At 37.7% G+C, this 6,847-nt stretch overlaps 1 non-coding gene across 1 annotated transcript; it reads left to right on the forward strand.

Annotated features, from left to right (window-relative positions):
• The first annotated feature begins 1,709 nt into the window (after nt 1–1,709).
• On the forward strand, nt 1,710–1,817 carry LOC112767484 (small nucleolar RNA R71). The gene has a single exon (XR_003184928.1). It is a non-coding gene; the product is annotated as a small nucleolar RNA R71 (small nucleolar RNA).
• Nucleotides 1,818–6,847: the final 5,030 nt, after the last annotated feature.

Genomic DNA, 6,847 nt, shown 5'->3' on the forward strand with positions numbered 1-6,847 from the left:
CTCCCAACAAGCGCTTCTTTAATGTCAATAGCTTGACAGTGGGCTCTCATGGAGCCTCATAGATGTTCAGAGCATTGTTGAGACCCTCCAACACCAAACTTAGAGTTTGGTTGTGGCCTCCCAACACCAAACTTAGAGTTTGACTGTGGGGGCTTTGTTTGACTCTGCTTTGAGAGAAGCTTTTTCTACTTCCTCTCCATGGATGCAGAGAGAGATCCTTGAGTTGTAAACACAAGGTTGTCCTTATTCAATTGAAGGATCAATTCTCCTCTGTCCACATCAATCACAGCTCTTGCTGTGGCTAGGAAAGGTCTTCCTAGGATGATGGATTCATCCTCTTCCTTTCCAGTATCCAGGACTATGAAATCAGCAGGGATGTAAAGGCCTTCAACCTTTACTAACACATCCTCTACTTGTCCATAGGCTTATTTTCTTGAATTGTCTGCCATCTCTAATGAGATTTTAGCAGCTTGCACCCCATAGATTCCCAGTTTCTCTATTACAGAGAGGGATATGAGGTTTATCCCTGAACCAAGGTCACACAGAGCCTTAAAGATCATGGTGCCTATGGTACAAGGTATTATGAACTTTCCAGGATCCTGTCTCTTCTGAGGCAATGTCAGTTGATCCAAATCACTTAGTTCATTGGTGAACAAGGGAGGTTCATCTTCCCAAGTTTCAATACCAAATAATTTGGCATTCAGCTTCATGATTGCACCAAGAAACTTGGCAGTTTACTCTTCAGTGACATCCTTATTCACTTCAAAAGAGGAATACTCATCAGAGCTCATGAATGGCATAAGGAGGTTCAATGGAATCTCTATGGTCTCTAAATGAGTCTCAGATTCCTTTGTTTCCTCAGAGGGAAGCTCCGTATTGATCACTGGACGTCCCAGGAGGTCTTCCTCCTTGGGATTCACGTCCTCTCCTTCCCTTACAGGTTCGGCCATGGTGCTTATGTAAATGGCCTTGCACTCTCCTTTTGGATTCTCTTCTGTATTGCTTGGGAGAGTACTAGGATGGATTTCAGTGATCCTTTTACTCAGCTGGCCCACTTGTGCTTCCAAATTTCTAATGGAAGACCTTGTTTCATTCATGAAACTTACAGTGGCCTTGGATAGATCAGAGACTAAGTTTGCTAAATTAGAAGTATTTTATTCAGAGTTATCTGTCTATTGCTGAGTGGATGATGGAAAAGGTTTATTATTGTTAAACCTGTTTCTTCCACCATTATTAAAGCCTTGTTGAGGCCTTTGATCCTTCCATGAGAGATTTGGATGATTTCTCCATGATGGGTTATAGGTGTTTCCATAAGGTTCACCTAAGTAATTCACCTCTGTTATTGCAGGGTTTTCAGGATCATAAGCTTCTTCTGCATAAGAAGCCTCTTGAGTACTGTTGGATGCAGCTTGCATTCCATTCAGACTCTGAGAAATCATATTGACTTGCTGAGTCAATATTTTGTTCTGAGCCAATATGGCATTCAGAGTATCAACTTCAAGAACTCCCTTCTTCATAGGCGTCCCATTACTCACAGGATTCCTCTGAAAAGTGTACATGAACTGGTTATTAGCAACCATGTCAATGAGTTCTTGAGCTTCTGCAGGCGTTTTGTTTAGGTGAATGGATCCACCTGCAGAAGTATCTAATGACATCTTTGATAACTCAGATAAACCATCATAGAATATATCCAGGATGGTCCATTCTGAAAGCATGTCAGAAGGACACTTTTTGGTCAACTGTTTGTATCATTCCCAAGCTTCATAGAGGGATTCACCATCTTTTTGTTTGAAGGTTTGAACATCCACTCTAAGCTTGCTCAGCTTTTGGGGAGGAAAGAACTTGGCTAAGAAAGCCGTGACCAGCTTATCCCAAGAGTTCAGGCTGTCTTTAGGTTGAGAGTCCAACCATATTCTAGCTCTGTCTCTTACAGCAAAAGGGAAAAGCATGAGCATGTAGACTTCAGGATCTACTCCATTAGTCTTAACAGTATCACAGATCTGCAAGAATTCAGTTAAGAACTGAAAAGGATCTTCAGATGGAAGTCCATGAAACTTGCAGTTCTGCTGCATCAGAGAAACTAATTGAGGTTTCAGCTCAAAGTTGTTTGCTCCAATGGCAGGAATGGAGATGCTTCTTCCATGTAAATTGGAATTAGGTGCAGTAAAGTCACCAAGCATCCTCCTTGCATTATTATTATTTTTGGCTGCCATCTCCTCTTCCTGTTCGAAAATTTCTGAAAGGTTATCTCTGGATTGTTGTAATTTAGCTTCTCTTAATTTTCTCTTCAGGGTCCTTTCAGGTTCTGGATCTGCTTCAACAAGAATGTTCTTGTCCTTGCTCCTGCTCATATGACAAAGAAGAGTGCACAAAGAAAATAATAATAATAATATGGATCATTTATATCACAGTATAGAGGTCCTTGTGTTAGTAGAAGAAAAGAAGAAGAAAATCTGAACTCAGAGAGAGAGAGAGAGAGAGGGAGTTCGGATTTTTGGTGGGTGAGGGAGAGATGTTAGTAGATGAATAAATAAATAGAATAAAATGAGAGAGGGAAAATTTTCAAAAATAATTTTTGAAAAAGAGTTAGTGATTTTTGAAAATAGTTTTTGAAAAAGGTTAGTGATTTTCGAAAATTAAGTTTTAAAATTGAAATAATTAGTTAATTAAAAAGAAATTTTGAAAAAGAGGGGAGATATTTTCGAAAATTAGAGAGAGAGAGTTAGTTAGGTAGTTTTGAAAAAGATAAGAAACAAACAAAAAGTTAATTAGTTAGTTGAAACAAATTTTGAAAATCAATTTTTGAAAAGATAAGAAGATAAGAAGTTAGAAAAGATATTTTGAAATCAAATTTTTTAAAAAGATATGATGAGAAGATATTTTTGAAAAGATATGATTGAAATTAGTTTTGAAAAAGATTTGATTTTTAAAATCACAATTAATGACTTGATTCACAAGAAATCACAAGATATGATTCCAGAACTCAAAGTTTGAATCTTTCTTAACAAGTAAGTAACAAACTTGAAATTTTTGAATCAAAACATTAATTGGTGATGTTATTTTCGAAAATTTTATGATAAAGATAAGAAAAAGATTTTTGAAAAACATTTTTATAATTTTCGAAAATAACTAAGAAAAATGAAAAAGATTTGATTTTCGAAAAAGATTTTGAAAAAGATAAGATTTTCAAATTGAAAATTTGATTTGACTCATAAGAAACAACTTGATTTTAAAAAATTTTTGAAAAAGTCAACTCAAATTTTCGAATTTGATGAGAGAAAAAGGGAAAGATATTTTTTTGATTTTTTGAAATTTTATGAAAAACATGAAAATGATGCAATGCATGAGAATTTTAGATCAAAACAATGAATGCATGCAAGAATGCTATGAATGTCAAGATGAACACCAAGAACGCCAAGAAGATCATGATGAACATCAAGAACATGTTTTTGAAAAATTTTTAATGCAAAGAAAACATGCAAGACACCAAACTTAGAATTCTTTAATGCTTAGACATAAAGAATTCAGGAATGCATAAGAAAAACAACAAAAAGACACAAAACATGCAAATGCAAAGATCAAACAAGAAGACTTACCAAGAACAACTTGAAAATCATGAAGAACACCATGAATGCATGAAATTTTCAAAAAAATGCAGGATGCACATGCAATTGACACCAAACTTATAACATGACTCAAGACTCAAACAAGAAACACAAGATATTTTTTATTTTTATGAATTTATAAATTTTTTTGTATTTTTTCGAAAATTATTTGAAAAACAAAAATAAGGATTTCAAAATCTTTAATATGAATTCCAGGAATCTTGTGCTCTTTAGTTTAAAGCTCCAATCAAAGGGTCAGACATGGCTTAATAGCCATTCAAGCTTTAGAATGGATTTACATCCATTGAGGTGATTAGTTGAAGACCAATCCCAAAGGAGTTTGGGTATGGCTTTTCAGCCAGATAGGATTCAACATGTTACCATGAAACTCTAGAATTCATTCTTGAAAGTTTTGAAGCCATAGAATAATTTATTTTTTGAAAACATTTTTATTTTAAAAATATTTTTTTTTTCGAAAACAAAGGAGAAAATTTTGAAAGATTTTTTTTTTAAAAAAAATTTTGAAAAACAAAACAAAAAGAAAATTATCTAATCTGAGCAACAAGATGAACCGTCAGTTGTCCAACTCAAACAATCCCCGGCAATGGCGCCAAAAACTTGGTGCACAGAAATTGTGATTACACTTTAATTATGTAAAATTCATTGCTCTTTCTTTCCCTGGTAATGGCGCCAAAAACTTGGTGCCAATACCATGGTTCACAACTTCGCACAACTAACCAGCAAGTGCACTGGGTCGTCCAAGTAATACCTTACGTGAGTAAGGGTCAAATCCCACAGAGATTGTTGGTATGAAGCAAGCTATGGTCACCTTGCAAATCTCAGCCAGGTAGGGTTAAATGTGATTAGATTAGATAATTAAAAGATAAATAATAAAGGATAGAAATACTTATGTAATTCATTGGTGAGAATTTCAGATAAGCGAATAGAGATGCTTTTCGTTCCTCGGAACCTTTGCTTTCCTGCTGCCTTCATCCAATCAGTCTTACTCCTTTCCATGGCTGGCTTTATGTGATACATCACCATTGTCAATGGCTACTTTCGGTCTTCTCTCGGGAAAATGATCCAAATGCCCTGTCACGGCACGGCTAATCGTCTGGAGGCATCACCCTTGTCAATGGTTTCATCTTATCCTCTCAGTGAAAATGGTCAACGCACCCTGTCACGGCACGGCTATTCATCTGTCGGTTCTCGATCCTGCTGGAATAGGATTTACTATCCTTTTGCGTCTGTCACTACGCCCGGCAATCGCGAGTTTGAAGCTCGTCACAGTCATTCAATCATTGAATCCTACTCGGAATACCACAGACAAGGTTTAGACCTTCCGGATTCTCTTGAATGCTGCCATCATTCTAGCTTACACCACGAAGATTCCGATTAAGAGATCTAAGAGATACTCATTCAATCTAAGGTAGAACGGAAGTGGTTGTCAGGCACACATTCATAAGGAATGATGATGATTGTCACGTTCATCACATTCAGGTTGAAGTGCGAATGAATATCTTAGAAGCGAAATAAGATGAATTGAATAGAAAACAGTAGTACTTTGCATTAATCTTTGAGGAACAACAGAGCTCCACACCTTAATCTATGGAGTGTAGAAACTCTACCATTAAAATTACATAAGTGAAAGGTCCAGGCATGGCCGAGATGGCCAGCCCCCAAAACGTGATCACAGGATCAAAAATACAATCCAGGATGTCTAATACAATAGTAAGAGGTCCTATTTATAATAAACTAGCTACTAGGGTTTACAGAAGTAAGTAATTGACGCATAAATCCACTTCCGGGGCCCACTTGGTATGTGCTTGGGCTGAGCTTTGAGTGTTGCACGTGTAGAGGTCCTCCTTGGAGTTGAACGCCAGCTTTTGTGCCAGTTTGGGCGTTCAACTCTGGTTTTGAATCCTTTTCTGGCGCTGGACACCAGAATTTGGCAGAGAACTGGCGTTGAACGCCAGTTTGCGTCATCTAAACTTGGCCAATGTATGGACTATTATATATTGCTGGAAAGCCCTGGATGTCTACTTTCCAACGCAATTGGAAGCGCACCATTTTGAGTTCTGTAGCTCAAGAAAATCCACTTTGAGTGCAGGGAGGTCAGAATCCAACAGCATCAGCAGTCCTTCTTCAACCTCTGAATCTGATTTTTGCTCAAGTCCCTCAATTTCAGCCAGAAAATACCTGAAATCACAGAAAAACACACAAACTCATAGTAAAGTCCAAAAATGTGAATTTAACATAAAAACTAATGAAAACATCTCTAAAAGTAACTAGATCCTACTAAAAACATACTAAAAACAATGTCAAAAAGCGTATAAATTATCCGCTCATCAATGTCCGCATCCAGTAATCGAGTGACCTCTTTCTTCGCTACATCAAGGATGGTCGGGTTGAGCCTCCTTTGCGGTTGCCTAACCGGCTTGGCTCCATCTTGGAGAAATATCCTATGCATGCACTTGTGGGGGTCAATTCCCACAATATCCGCTAGGCTCCATCCTATCGCTTTCTTGTACTTTCTTAGAACGTCTAGGAGCTTTTCCTCTTCTTCACTTGAGAGCTCACTAGCAATAATGACCGGAAACCCTTGGTTGTCCTCTAAGAACGCATATTTCAAATGAGATGGAAGGGGCTTCAGTTCACTTTTTACCTCAAGATGAGGTTTCTTTTCATCAAGCTCATGGGACTCATCCTTGGCAATTTCTTTTTCTTGTTCATCCTCTTGGTCATCCTTCTCCTCAACAGTGGGGTAGCATAACTTATCATGGTTTTCCTCTTGCACTTCTGCTACCACTTCATCAATTACATCGCATCTGAGCATAGAATGTTCTTCAGGAGGATGTTTCATGGCTTCCTCTAAATTGAACTTGATAGTCTTGTCTCCGACCCCAAAGGAATATATACCGGTGAAGGCATCTAGCTTGAATTTGGAGGTTTTGAGGAAGGGTCTACCAAGTAAAACAGAGGATGAGCTTCTATTTTCTGTTGGAGGCATTTCAAGGATGTAGAAGTCGACCGGAAAGACCAAATCCTTAATTGCCATAAGTACATCTTCTGCTATTCCCATCACTGTGATCACACTTTTATCGGCTAAGGCAAACCTTGCCGCCGACTTCTTCAATGGAGCTAAATTTAACCGCACATAGATAGAAAGCGGCATGATGCTAACACAAGCTCCCAAGTCACACATACAATCATGAAAAGTGTATCCACCAATACAACAAGAC

Source organism: Arachis hypogaea, chromosome 17 (genome assembly GCF_003086295.3).
Source record: "Arachis hypogaea cultivar Tifrunner chromosome 17, arahy.Tifrunner.gnm2.J5K5, whole genome shotgun sequence".
In the NCBI taxonomy this organism is placed as follows: Eukaryota; Viridiplantae; Streptophyta; class Magnoliopsida; order Fabales; family Fabaceae; genus Arachis; species Arachis hypogaea.